Source organism: Physeter macrocephalus, chromosome 11 (assembly GCF_002837175.3).
Source record: "Physeter macrocephalus isolate SW-GA chromosome 11, ASM283717v5, whole genome shotgun sequence".
Classification (NCBI taxonomy): Eukaryota; Metazoa; Chordata; class Mammalia; order Artiodactyla; family Physeteridae; genus Physeter; species Physeter macrocephalus.
In genome coordinates, this window is record NC_041224.1 from 10,487,756 (window position 1) to 10,502,983 (window position 15,228).

The following is a 15,228-nucleotide window of genomic DNA, read 5'->3' on the forward strand; positions in this document are numbered from 1 at the left end:
CCAGCCGCTCCGCGGCACGTGGGATCCTGCCGGACCGGGGCACGAACCCGCGTCCCCTGCATCGGCAGGCGGACTCTCAACCGCTGCGCCACCAGGGAAGCCCCTAGTTTGCTCTGTTTTGAGGATTCTTCCCTATCATGTGTGTAAACTGAAGAAAGACAGTGACATTGTTTGTCTGGAAATGGTCCCCTTAGGGCATGGTAAATGCTGCAGTGACCTGAAATGCTGAGACTTTAATTATTATTAAAAAAAAAAAAAAAAAACAACTTATCAAAAAGAGGGGGGCTTCCCAGAAGCCCGCACACCGCAACAAAGAGTGGCCCCAGCTCGCCGCAACTAGAGAAAGCCCGTGCGCAGCAAAGAAGACCCAACGCAGCCAAAAATAAATAAATAAATTTTTAAAAAATGTTAGAATAAGAGTTATTTGCTTTCATTTATACTTTCTCCTCAAAAGGGGAAAATGTAACTGTTGCTATACTTTTCTTCCCTGCTTGATGGGGCGAGAAGAAAAGTCCAGAGTTGTAAAAATTATATAAGCTTGTCTCTGCATTTTTCAAGTTCTTGAGTCTGGTTTCCAAGGAAAATTGTCCTGGCCATTGGCAGTGGTACGGTTAACATATAGTAGATTTCATACCTCATTGTAAAGCGTATCTTCTGTGAATAATTGTGGGCCATTTTATTTTTAGAGCTGTGGCTTTAAAGGTTTTAATGACCGGGACCCACCCTGCCGTCTGATTTGATATTGACGGTCACTTCTTTGCGCTTGCCGTATTTCCTGCAGACTAGACTTGAATTTTAATGACGGCGACCCACCCTGCCGTCTGATTTCTAATTGACGGTCACTTCTTTGCGCTTGCCGTATTTCCTGCAGACTTGAATGATTTTTCTAATCGTGTGGCCGGAATTTGTTAGGGAGCTTTCCACGTCCAGTGAAACCAAGCAGAATGTCATGTCGAGGGATTTGTGTTGCGAATTTATGTGTGTGTGTGCATTATATACAGCTCGAAGCAATGTCACAGAGCTGTTGATTACTGAGAATTGAGTGGCAGTTAGGGCCCCTCGTGTGCAGCAGACAGGCATATTAGTTCATTTCTAGCAAAAAGCACATGTTTGTATGGCAAGGGCAGAGGGGCACAATTGTCATGTTTGCGTATTGGGGGCCCCAGCAACCGAAGGTGAGGCTGACAAGTCACGTGTCATCATTCTCGTAACAGGTAATGTGCTGCCACTTTCATTGTTTCTGTAACAAATGGTCCTGCTCTTCGCTGGGACCCTAATCCCGGTTCGGAGGGGATTTGCGGTTTGTTTTGGAGCGGGGACTGCATGATCCCTGAATTCCCCCAGATGTTGCGAGCAGAGGTCTCCGAAGCTCTCTGTCGTTTAGCTCATGGACATATTTCTTAATTGTGCAGCTTGCTGCTGCCGTTAGATCTTGCATCATCATCAGAGCAGAAGTTTCCATTTAAACAAGAAAGCCAAACATGTTTTATTCCTATTATACCATTAATTGATCTGGTCCGTAAAAAGTCTTTCAGGAGGTTGTAGTTTATTTCTTTTTAAATGTCCACAAAGAGAGAAGTCTCAGGGATCAGGGGATCAGTTTGTCTTTGCGGGCATGCAACATGAGATGAATTTGGGGAGGCATAAATTCAGAGTTCAATTGTGTCTGCTGTTACAGAGGTTCGCTGTGCATGGATCCAAACTTTTTATTTCTTTCTTCCTTTTTTTTTTTCTTTTTTTTTTCCCCTTTCTCCCATTTGAGACACTCTTGACCTAATCCAGTAAGCTCTAATTAGTCGTCTTGGTAAATTCTGTTTCAAGTCCCTGTGAGTGGTGTCAGTGACACCTGATCTGTTCCACTAAGGTCAAATTAGCATCTTTTACTGTTTTTCTGGCATTTAAATGAATGGCTTTGCTATGGTTTTTCCAGTGTTTATAGTAAATATGTCCATTTGATGGAAATATAAATATGTATTACACAGAGGTGGGTGTGCCCACCCTCCTGTCACTTTTTATCAGTGTCTTTCACTTTCCGTGGTTTTTAACGGGGACTGGCTGACAGCACTGCATTCAAACTCAGACTCAAAAGGTGAACCCCTCAGCACTGCTCTCATCTTGCAAAAGTGTGCGTGCTTTTCTCTTCGTGTGCCAGTTACGCTGTCGTGACGTCTCCTCTTGTGTACTTAGGGAATGAATCACCAGCTTCGTCACACTGGGACCTTGGTCTGGGGACAGCTCTTGACTCCACGGACCTGAGTCGGTGTCTGTAGGGCCGTTGGAACAGTGTAGCACTCGCACCTTTTCATGCTGGCGGTTTTGACATCAGTGGGTCCGCTCAACGCAGTGCGACTGAGGCCACGTGGAAGGGGGAAGCGGGCTGATGACCCCTAAATTCCCCAAGATTTTGTGAGTGGGAGTTCTTGACGTTTTCGACACAAGAGTTCGTAAACGTCTTCCAGCATGGTCAGTGTGATCGCGGTTAGAGGGTCCTCATTATTACAGCGACACGATTGACGTTTAAACCGGGGCCTTGGGGCCCTGCTGATGGGTTTTGGTGCAGTGACTGGGGGGCGACCCTGCCGGCGGCAACTTGCCCAGGTACACGTTCCCGCAACGCACGGAAGGAGTGGGAGGCCGAGTTGCGAGTGAATCTTTTCCTTCTGCGTTTTTGCCGTGACTGGACAGGTAGCTCTCTGGGCACTGGAGGGAGGTGCTTTTCTGGCTTCAGAGGGAAGCTGAGGTTCTGACGCCAGGCCGCCCCACCCCTCCTTCCTCCCTTGCCTGCCCCCCGCCCCCCCCGCCTCCACCTGCACCCGCTCCCCTGCCGGCCAGGGCCAACCGGAGCTCTCTCTTCCCCCAATGCCTGTTGTTCATAGACTCTTGACACCAGCGTGGCCCTTCCTTGTCCTCCTGTTGCTTCCTGTTCCTTCCTCTCCAGAGATATCTTAAGCTTGGTTGAAGGCAGGGACCATGTCTTGTTCTTTTTTTTTTTTTCCTTCATATTTATTTATTTATTTGGCTGCGCCGGGTCTTCGTTGCCACCTGCGGGCTCTTAGTTGCGGCGTGCGCACGTCTCAGTTGTGGCATGTGGACTCCTTAGTTGTGGCATGTGGGCTCTTAGTTGTGGCATGCGGGCTCCTTAGTTGCGGCATGCGGGATCTTAGTTCCCCGACCAGGGATCGAACCCGGGCCCCCTGCATTGGGAGCACGGAGTCTTAGCCACTGGACCACCAGGGAAGTCCCTCTTATTCTTCTTTAAGGCCTGATGCGGAGTGCACAGCGGCTTCCCAGTCAGTCCTCATAGAAAGCGGTAGTGGTTGACGGGAGGGGGCAGACAGGACCAGCAGGGCCGGGGGGAAACAGCTGGCCTCCGTGAAGTGGTCAGTGTAGGAACCTGATAGTTTCCTCAGGATCAGCTGGTTAACGGACTTGGTTAGTTGTGACCACGACACACTTCTGTTTCTTAACTACTTATGGGCTCATTTCAGATGGGCTGGGCTGTGAGTGCTCTAAAGAAGCAGAACCTGAGGTCCTAGAAATTGCTGTCTGTGTCCCCTTTATAGGGGCCCTTTCATGGGTAAGGAATGGTGTGCTGGCATGGTACAGGCAGACCTCGCTTTATTGCACCTGGCAGATATTGTGTTTTGTTTTGGGAGATTGAAGGTCTGTGGCAACCCTGCGTCGAGCAAGGCCGGTGGCACCATTTTTTTCCTACAGCATTTGCTTCCCTCGTGTCTCTGCGTCACACTTTGGTAATTCTCGCAGTATTTCAAACCCTCCACCAGCAAAAAGATGACAACTCGTTGAAGGCTCAGATGATGGTTCGTGCTTTTTTTTTTTTTTTTTTTAGCAATAAAGTACTTTTTAAGGTATGTACATTGTTTTTTAGACATAATGCTTTGCACGCTTAATAGATGACAGGATAGTATAAACATAACTGTTACAGGCGCCAGGAAGCCAAAAGTTCGTGTGACTCAGTTTACTGCAGTAATCTCTTTATCGTGATGGGTGGTCTGGAACCAAACCTGCATTGTCCCCAAGGTGTGCCTGTGCTCCTTGGGGACACCTAAGGAGCCGCGGTGGGGAAAGCTGTATCATGACCACCCATGGGTGTTTTTTTTCCACCCAGCAACCCTTGTGGGCTCAGCTGAGTTTCACTTCTCCAAAGGGAAGTGTGAAGACCTATACTATCCTAGGTCTCCGGGTTTGGAGCCCACTACTCTTTCGCTTAGTTTTATATATTTAAGGTCCCAAATGATTTACTAATATTTTCATAGATTGAACTGTAGGTTAAGTTTCTTGAAATTAGGAACCCTGTCATATGCTTATATATTGTACCATCCTACAGCAGTGCCCAAAGCGTGCAGAACATGAAATAGACACTCAGTTAATGCCGGTTGATTAGGGGGTTGGTAGGTGGTGCGTTTTGCTAAGTCCCAGCAGTCCGAGATGATAGACTCAAGGGCTTTCTTGCTTTCAGTGTTTCTAAGACGGGGACGCAGCATTATTTCAAAGGTGATCTTCCTGTGTCTCTGCTCTCCTGCCTTTGTGATGACCCTCCCTTGTAATAAGCCAGTGTTAGATGAGTCTTTTTCAGTCTGCGCCTTATCTGATCCCTGGTTTTTTTATGGTATTTGGGAGTATTAGCTTTGTAAATGTTTTTCTGCTTGTTTTCAGTCTGAAAGAGGAATTTCTTTCTGAGACAACCGTTTTAAGACTTGTCCACTAGAGGTCACTGTTGGGATACGTTACTTTTTTTTTTCTTTCCCTGCTCATCTTGTACTAAAAGATTAGAAACCAAATTTATGTTGTCAGACGAAATTTTTTTGCTAGCTTCTCGGCTCCGTCCAACAGGGATGTTACTACTGCCATTTACATAATGCAGTTTTGCCATAATTAATGTAGATAAGGAGGTATGTTATTTTTCTGTTTGGCTCCCAAAATTTAAGTATACATTCAGTGTCACATGTCATTTTTAGTGTTTATTATGGCTACTTTCTCATGTTAGAAACTTTTCTTCCAGTCTGTTTAAAGTGAGAGAATTTTATTACCTTTTATAGTATTTTTCGTATTGAGTACATATGAGATTTTTTTTCTCCTGTGGAAGAAAGAAGTTTAAAATATATATATTTTTTATTTTATTTTTTTTTATTTTTTTTTGTGACTAGATTTTAATTTAAAAATAACCGTGCATTTTGTGCATATTTAGATGATTCTTTTACTGAATGCCACTGTGCAGGGAAGAATACTATGCATTATGAAATGAATTACTGATTAAACAACCCCTGAGCATTAATTTTTCAATGTGATGCTTTTCTTAATTTTAAAAAGAATTTTATTCTTACAGCCAAACCTATGCACAGATATTGCCAGCACCTTAAATAGGACAACAGTATTTATTTTCATTTTGTGACCCGTGCATGTTAAGGACTAAACCCTCATCATTTTCTGCAAGATGCAAAGGATGTCTTTTTGCTTTGCGCAAACATTGAACAACCAGCTCTATGTAAACCTTTCATAAGTGTGGGTCTCTGAATGTAATTGTTTAGTTTTATACTTTGAACTTTTAACTGTCATGTGAAACATTCTCTTGAGATTTTAGCAGCTTTGCGGGCCATTTGAAGCCTTAACCGTGACCCTGTCTTGTCATTTAATGTGTTGGAAATGGCTAGGCAGGCAGTAAACCTAAGTGCGATGGCAAAACTTATTTCTTTTTTTTAACGGACTATTTCTTATTAGTTATAGCTTATATATGAGTTCAAAATTATAATGAACAAGAAAATACTAGGGTATTTTCTTTAGTGATTTCAGTAACTTCTTTATAAAGATAATATTCTAAACACATGGAAGCTGATGTAATGTTTTAAGATTTTATGCAGATGTATATATTGATAGGATCTCTACTGTACGTGTTATTATAAAGGAATTAGGGAGCATATTTTGCATGAAAATATTGCAGTCTCAAAATATGCAGGTCCAATTATAACGAAGAAAAGTGAGCAGTTTTTAAAAAGCATAATAAATTGAAACCCTTTTCGACAGACGTAATAGATTGTTGAGATGAATGAGAAAAATTAACTGTCCCAACTTATAAGAATGACCTTCACCAGTCTTCCAGCACCTCCCTATTGCCAAGTGTCTAGTTATTTCCTCTTTCATAGATTGTTTGTCATGCCTTATGCAAAAGTTCTTGTGCATGGCTTGTATGAAATTAAACTATGAGGGAGAATATGCAAAATAAATCGCCTCTGTCATGAAATTACCTTGTGACAGTATCAAAACAACTTGCTGTTTGCATTTTAACAGAGTACGAAGGTATTTATAATACAGAGGCTTTGATCAATAGCTTATTTTTTTAATTAGTGCACATTCATCAATTTGTTCCTGTGCCATCATTTGAAAGATTGCATTCGAAAAAAATGTATACACAGTATTGAGCCAGACAGCTATTAATCGACCAGTATCTTTCCGATGGTGCCATTGGTTAGGTACCGTTTAAAAAATCGCCTGTAGTTGGGAGTTTGTTATTTTGGGTTTTAGTAAGGAAGCATGCAGGGCCGTCACATGGAAGCATCTGTTGGCCCCGTGGTCCAGAACCAGCGCATTCCAAGACCAGCGGGTGAAGTTGGAGAAGGTGGGTTTCGATGCAGCTGTATCCTCCGCTCAGACACTTGTCATCCTCTGATCTCTTTCATGTCAGCCCCACCATCCCAAATGTACCTACTCTAGAATTCCTCTTCTTGGAGTCCTGCCCTGTGCTAAGAGGAAGCAAGCTAAGGGTAGTGTGTTAATTCTTCCACAATAGATTTTTAAATGGAACGACTTCACTTATGGGAATTTCAGAAAGGTGGCAGGCTGTGGAGAGCATTATGTGCGGGCTGATGGAACCTGTCACTTTCCAAACCCTAGCTCACCCACCGTGGGGAGCTGATCTTGGAAAGGGTTTCTTTTACTATTTTTTTAAAATTTAAAAAATTTTAAAAAAATTTTTATTGGAGTCTAGTTGATTTACAATGTTGTTTTAGTTTCTGCTGTGCAGCAAAGTGAATCAGTTACACATATACATATCTCCTCTCTTTTTTAGATTCTTTTCCCATATAGGCCCTTGCAGAGAATTGAGTAGAGTTCCCTGTGCGATACAGTAGGTCCTTATGAGTTATCTATTTTATATGTAGCAGTGTGTCTATGTCAATCCCAATCTCCCAGTTTATCCCTCCCCCCGTCCCCTTCGGGTAACTGTAAGATTGTTTCCTACAGCTGTGATTCTTTTTCTGTTTTGTAAATAAGTTCATTTGTACCGTTTGTTTTAGATTCCGCATATAAGTGGTATCATACGATATTTGTCCTTCTCTGTCTGACTTGCTTCACTCATTATGACAATCTCTAGGTCCATCCATGTTGCTGCAAATGGCATTATTTCATTCTTTTTGATGGCTGAGTAGTATTCCATTGTATATATGTACCACACCTTCTTTATCCATTCCTCCATCAATGGACATTTGGGTTGCTTCCATGTCCTGGCTGTCTTTTACTATTTACAATAGAACCCTCAAATGGAATTTATTTACTAGCAAAAGTTTCTATATGAATCATCTGCTGACTCTCTCTTCTAGGTAATGTGTGTGTACATGTGTATCATGGTGGCGGGGGGAGCAGATATTCTAAAAGGTGCAATACTTGGTGATATACATTCTTTTAGAGCAGTTCTTGACATTTCATAACTCACCTTTTTTAAGAGTAGGGTGAAAGCTGTGTCCGTGATTCCTAGAAAATCGCACATAATCCTTATAATTTCAGCAGGTTTGTAGATCCTGTTAAAACCATCCATGAATTTTTTAGGGGCACATGGAGCTCAGATTTAGAAACCTTGAGTAGGGGAGGGATAACATTAGTATATTCGCAGTGTGGATACACCAATCCTGTATCTTAAATGGGATGTTTCCTGGAAATATGTGCAAAACTTCAGAACGGTGATTTTTAAGGCGTGTGAAACTCATTCTTTTTATGATAGCTTTTTTTTTTTTTGGCGGTACGCGGGCCTCTCACCGTCGTGGCCTCTCCTGTCGCGGAGCACAGGCTCCGGAGGCGCAGGCGCAGCGGCCACGGCTCACGGGCCCAGCCGCTCCGCGGCACGTGGGATCCTCCCGGACCGGGGCGCGAACCCGCGTCCCCCGCATCGGCAGGCGGACTCTCGACCACTGTGCCACCAGGGAAGCCCTGTGATAGCTTTTAAAAAGTGCTCATAAGCTCCATCTGATTTACATGCTTCAATTTAAATTTTATGAAATAAGAATTTGTAACCTTGAGTGAAACACACATGCGGGCAGACCTCCTTTTATCGCACTTTGCCTTATTCAGCTTCACCGATACTTCGTGTTTTTACAAATTGAAGGTTTGTGGCAGCCCTGCACTGAGCAACTCTTTTGGCACCATTTTTCCAACACGGTTTGCTCACTTCATGTCTCTGTGTCACATGTCGGCAATTTTCACCATTTTTCAAACTTTCTCTTTATTATTAAATAAATCTATTATGGTGGGGTCTGTGATCAGTGATCTCTGCTATCACTGCTGTAACTCGTCGAAGGCGCAGATGACGGTTGGCTCTTTTTCGCAATAAAGTATTTTTTCACCCAGTTAAGAATTTGGTTGTTTTTTTAAGAAATGATACTGTTGCACACACTTAAGAGACTACAGTGTAAACGTTTGTGCGCGCGGGAAACTCACTCTGTTGTGCTGGTCTGGAACCGAACCCGCAGCATCTCGGAGGTATGCCACTAGGGTACGTGTGTATGTACATATATGTTTTCAACTCCAGTAGAACATTGAGAAAGCCTTTCTGTTTTCAGTTTTTCTTTCTCTTTGTCAGTCAGCCCAACAGGACAAAACGCCGCTCTGATACAGTGGACCCCAAGTTAACAAACCCGTCGACCCATTTTCTCCTGTTGTGGATCTGAACTTTCTTGTCTAACCTTCTGCTGTGCCTTTAGGCTTTTCCCGCCCGTGAAGCCTCTGTCCCAGGCACCTGATCCTTAGCAGCAGTGCCCACCCTTCTCGCCCAGTCGTGCTCTTCCTTCCAAAAGTGGAGATGCGTTCTCATCTTTCTCCGCAAAGCCCTTCTTTCCGGCCAACCGTGTGGAGACTAAAGGGTAAGGCGTCCACAGCTCTTTAGCTTCGAAAGACCACATCCCCAGAGACCATGACCTGAGTGTGAAAGAAAGGGTTGGTTTTGGAGGCCTTGCTCTGTATCCAGGGGAGGCAGCAGGCTTCACCTGGTTGAGGAGCCGGAGCTGGAGGTTGGGGGCCTCACTCTGGCTTTGAGCCTCTGTGCCCCCCCGCTCCTTCCCCTGCTGCCTCCCCCTGACGACGTCCGTGTGCAGGAACGCCCCGCTCGGGGGGATCTCGGAGCTCCGTGGACCGGACACTGGCCCCGGCTCATCGCTTGTTCAAGCGGAAGAGCAGGGAGACTGCCTAAGGTTAAAGCCATAGCCACGGTCAGAAGGGGAGTTGACAGAGGTACAGTGTGGGTTTTCCAGCCCCGGGGATCTTCCTCCACCCGCTTTCCTTCTGCCTCGTGGACCCCTTCATCACCGCCGAAACGTAAGGCAAGGGAGGAGGAGAAGCAGCCCCGTGTGGCCGCCCTCTTGCTGAAGTCATTCTTTTTTTTTTTTTTTTAATTGAGGTCTAGTTGATTTACAATCTTGTGTTAATTTCCGCTGTACAGCAAAGTGATTCAAGTATGCATCGATATGCATTCTTTCTCATATTCTTTTCCATTGTGGTTTATCCCAGGATATTGAATAGAGTTCCCTGTGCTGTACGTAGGACCTTGTTATGTATCCATTTGCTGAAGTAATTGTTAATTGTAAAAGAAGACGTGAACTGTTGGCAAAGCGTTTTGTGTGTGTGTGTGTGTGTGTGTGTGTGTGTGTGTGTGTGTGAAAAATTCCTGAGGGTGTGCTTAAGGGAGCTCCTGGATGTATGCGCGGGCGTGTGTGTGTGTGTGTGTGTGTGTGTGTGTGTGTGTGTGTGTGTGTGAGAGAATTGGATTTGTCCAATCTCCCTCTTAATAATTGAGGATTGAGAGAGTGTGTGTATAATACTACATTATAATAATTTTTAAAGTTGAAGAGCCTAGATAACTCTTTTTGTGTCCCTGAGCCTGCTTTCTGCATTGATTGATTGACCTTTATTCAGTGTTCTTTCCTTCCTCGCTCTTTTCCGTGTTTCCGGACTTCTTAGGCATCTTTGCTAGAGGAAGGAGCCTCCATCCTTTTCTCGTCCTTCACTAGATGTCACCTCCTCCCAGGCCGTTGAAGGTCACTGCCTTTCCTCTTAGGGCCGCTGCTCCAACCCAACTCCCAAATTAAAGCTGTTTATTGATGTCCTGCCTAGTTGATGCTGGAGCCCCTCTGCACTGGAGCGTGATTTCGAAGGTGTGTTCCTAAAAGAATTCCTGGTCTGGGAGGACACCTGAAAGCTGCATGGACTGTTCCTTGTTCCTTCTGGGAACTTAATGCAGGATTCAGACATCAGCTAAATTTTGCGTCCTCAGAGGAGCAGAAAACCATGCTTGTCAGCTTTTCAGAAGATGTGTTTGGCTATGTGTACACACTTTTTACACCCCAGGGATAGATATTTTTGCATGTTAGGCTTTATACTATAAAATCTGTCTTACTGCTTGCTTGTAACTTTTTCCCCTAATTTTTGTATACTTGATTATTCTCATTGTGGCTGAAAAAGTGGGACCATTTTGTGTGTGTGTGTGTGTGTGTGTGTGTGTGTGCAGTAAATTAAGTCAGGGATAGTTCTGGTTAGTAAAACTACTTGAGCTGCAGAATCTTAAGGAGGCCCATGATAGGATACACTAAGTATGTCCTTTTAGGTGTGGGAGCTCAGTAAGTACCACTGATTAACTGAAAGCATCACTTTTGTCACTTATAATGCTAATCATATTTGGGGGATCTTGGCCATTGTTGGGTGGCTATTTAGCTGTTTTGCTATTTCATTTTTACCTTGAGGAACATGAAGATCCTGTTAAATGAGGATTTGCTTTACTGTCCATAATCTTTATGTTTTTAAATAACCTGTAACTACCCTAATCCACTGTGTTAATAGCTGCTCTGGGGGAAATCCCATAAAACCTATAAAGCTGGTATCATCAGTATACTTTTGAACTTCAAATTCTTATACTAAGATATAATTAGTTCATTATCCACCTCGCGTCTTTGGCCAGAAAACAAAAGTCATTAATCACGATAGGTACAAATGACCTTTTTTTTGCATATAAAATTCTGAGGAGCATAATTATTTGCAAGAGTGAGGAGATTCTTCTGTACATGCAGTCGTTAAAATGGCATTCAGGACGGCGATTCCTAGTTTGCTGAGAGAATTGGCATCTATATAATTGGCCTAGACATTACCTCTGTGGTGTGAATAGACTTAATGCCTTCCAGCTATCGTAGCCAAGGATTAAAAGGGCTTTCCTTTTACTCTGACCAAGAGAGGCCCAATTCAGATTTCATATAGTTTGACATTTCATAGAGTTTCTGTTCCTTTGGTGTCTTCCCACCAGGGTGAAGGGGGATGGTTGTTACCCAATATCATATTCATCAAATATTGGGGGCAAAGCAGTGTTTGCTTTCTCACCATTTCTTCTCAAATGGTCTTCTTGCCCCACTGACTGCGTAACAAATACTCTCCCTCATTTTCATCTGTGCTGATGTTTTTGGTCATTTTCCTAATAACTTCACTGCAGCAGTGTAACTCAGGAATCAGCATAACTGGCCCCATTTGAAGTTTCTTCTACCATCCCTGTATCCTTTGTTAAAGAAATTTTATACAGCAGCAGAAGCATGTAACAATCCGACTGGGCATTTTTATTTGTTATGACGACAGACAAAAATCTCCAGTTTTTTTTTTTTTTTTGGCTACATCACATGGCTTGTAGGTTCTTAGTTCCCCAACCAGGGATTGAACCCGCACCCTCGGCCGCGAAAGCGCCGAGTCCTAACCACTGGACCGCCAGGGAATTCCCTCAGCTCTCCTATTTTTAGTATAAATATGTCAGGTTTGGGGAAGCAGTGCTATTGGATTTACTTTGCTCTACCCTATCCCACGTGGGATCTTTGGGCATTGTTTGGCCCGTGGGTCAGGGGCACTTTGGTGTTCCTGGAGGTGAGCCCGAGATGGTAGCATTTCACCGCTGGCAACGCCGGGCGCGTGCCCGTCGCGGGCTGGGTCCTGGTCTCCGTCTCGCTGTGGGCCGCGGCTCCCGTCAGGTCCCTGCTCGGGGGCTCCCTCGTCTTCTGCACATGGGGTGGCCGGCATCCCACCGCTTCCCCGTGAAGGAGGCGACGGCTGAGCCACTGATTTGGGGTTTCAGAGAGGCATGCGGGCAGGGACCCCTGGTTTCCACGCTCTGGTCTAGGTGTGCTCCTTTGCAGGGGTCACCGAGAGCCGAAACCAGCCTGGGTGACGCTGTAGGAAGCGCCGTCAGGGGAGTTCGGTGGAGACGGTGGGGAGACTTCACTTCCAGACTTCATGCCCGTGCTGAGGACAAGAACCTCCTCGTGTTCCAGCAGCTTCCGGGCTCCCGGCAGCTGGGGCCTGCGCTCTTCCTCCCCTCTTGTAGCTGGAGGGGAGCCTGTTTTCAGCGCCGTGACCCCCTGGCCCTTCCGTGGGCTGCGCTCCGGCGAGCGCCTGTCCTTGTGGGTCGCGAGGTGCCTGCTGCACCCGGAGCCCGTCACCCTTCGCGGTTCTGTTTCTTTGCCTCGGGGGCCGCAGGATGCTCTAGCTCAAAAGCCCCCGGATCGGCTGCAGCCCAGCTGGGTGGCCTCCGCCGTCGCTGCTGCCCCCTGTTCTACAGTGACCCGCAGGGTCTCCAAGGCCAGAGGCACAGCGAGTGGTACCCCGCCGAGGGAGCACACGCGGGCGTGACGAGCTGCTGCCGGGCGACTTGGTCTGGAGGACCAGGGGATTCGGTGCTGTCTCCCCCTGAGCGTCATCCGTACCACCCCGCACGGATTTCGCGGGAACGAGCTGTGTGGGAAGGCAGGCGGTGATGGGCAGTGGCTTGATGGCAGCCCCCAGGTTGGGTGCTTTCGCCGCCTGAAGTGTCTTTCGTCTTTGTTGTTTTCCCATTCCATCGGCCCCTAGTCTCAGTAGCTCACTGGGGTGGCAGAGGGGTCCTAACTGGGATCCGATTGATCATTATAATCTGATTCCACAAGATTGTGTGCCGTAAGGGACGTACGTATCGGATTCATGATTTTCATGTCACCTCTGACTTTAAAGTTTTCTGATCCAAAATAGGGTTCCCAGACCGGCATCGGCACCGTCCCCCGGGAACTGGTTGGAAATGCAGATTGTTGGACTTCACCCCAAACTACTGAATCGGCGACTCTGGGGTAACCCCCCCAATATGTGTTTTAACAAGCCCTCCAGTAATTCTGATGTACATGAGGCTTTGAGGCCCACTGCTTTATTTATTTATCTTAAAAACTTTATTGGAGTACGGTTGATTTACACTGTTGTTTCACGTGTACAGCAAAGTGGTTCAGTTATACATATACACGTATTCGTTCTTTTTTAGCTTCTTTTCCCGTGGAGGTTATCACAGAGTATTGAGCAGAGTTCCCTGTGCTCTACAGCAGGTCCTTGTTGGTTCTCTGTCTCATACGTAGTGGTGGGTATGTGTGGTCATCCCAGGCGTCCAGCTTATCCCTGCCACACACGCACACATTTCCCCTCTGGTAGCCATGTTTGTTTTCAATATCTCTACGTCTGTTTTTGTCTTGCAGATAAGTTCATTTGTTTCTTCCCTCCCTCCCTCCCTCCCTCCCTCCCTCCCTTCCTTTCTTATTAGATTCCAGAGGCCCCCTGTGTTAGAGCAGTGCTGTCCAGCAGAACTTTGCAGTGATTGGAATGTTCTGTATTTGTGCTCTCCAGTATGGTAGCCACGAGCTACATGTGGCTGTCAAGGTCTTTAAATGTGGCTCCTGTGACCAAGCAACTGAATTACTGATTGTATTTCATCTCAACTAATCTAGGTTTAAATTTATTTATTCTTCTTTTTTTTTTTTTTTTTTTTAAAAAAAACCTTTATCCAGCTTCCTCACCTCCTACCCCACCACCTCAGGACTGCTGGTGACCACAAATCTGATCTCTTTTGCTTTGAGGTTTTCTGGTGTGTTTTTGTTGTTGCTTTGTTTTTACAGATTCTGCATGTAAGTGAGATCATACAGTATTTGTCTCTCCCTGTGTGACTGACTTCACTTAGCATAATGCCCTCAAGGTCCATCCATGTTGTTGCACGGGGTAGGGTTTCCTTCTTTTTTACGGCTAAATAGTATTCTGTTGTTTGTGTGTGTGTGTGAGAGAGAGAGAGAGAGAATGAATGTCTGTGTATCACATTTTCTTTATTCATCTGTCAACAGACAACTAGGTTGTTTCCATATCTTGGCTCTTGTGAATAATGCTGCAGGGAACATGGGGTGCAGATACCTCTTTGACATAGTGATTTTGTTTCCTTGGATTAAATACCCAGAAGTGGAACTGCTGGATCATATGATGGTTCTATTTTTCATTTTTTGAGGAACCGCCATACTCCTTTTCCCTAGAGGCAACACCAACTTACATACGCATTCTAGATCGATTGATTGATTCATTTATTCATTCATTCATGCCGAGCCTCTCGGCGTGCGGGATCTTAGTTCCCTGACCAGTGATGGGACCCGCGCCCCCTGCAGTGGAAGCGTGGAGCCTTAACCACTGGACCGCCAGGGAAGTCCCGCACTCTAGATTTAAGTTGAAATAGCCACACGTAACTAGCGGCTGCATCCTGGCCCGCCCAGCCCCAGAGCATCTCCTGCTGTTTATCATTGTGTGAACGAACTCCTAAAAGCCTTTAAGAAAATATGGTATTGATTGTGCAGTGGTTAATTGTATATCCTAGAACAAAATGCTCTTAGAGCAAAGCTCCAGTTGCTACAACAATAGTTGATTTAGGTTCTTACGTTGGAGAAATGGTTGGCTGCTGTTAGCTAGTGGGGGAAGCATGTTCCTGAAGGTGGCATTGATTTTGTGAATACGCTCATCTGTGCAGCGTCCGGTGGCTGTACCTCTCCTGCACGTAACCGATAAGGACAGATACGTGTCCTTTTAGGAGGAGTTACGTGCTGTTCACGAGTAACGCTGGGTCAGTGGGTTCTTAGGGTTGGACCTCTGGTC

The 15,228-nt window shown here is 45.4% G+C and overlaps 1 protein-coding gene across 3 annotated transcripts in view; it reads left to right on the forward strand.

Moving 5' to 3' along the window:
• LOC102990317 (ras suppressor protein 1) overlaps positions 1-15,228 on the forward strand; it is a 57,926-nt gene that overhangs the window by 26,928 nt on the left and 15,770 nt on the right. The window lies entirely within an intron of this gene.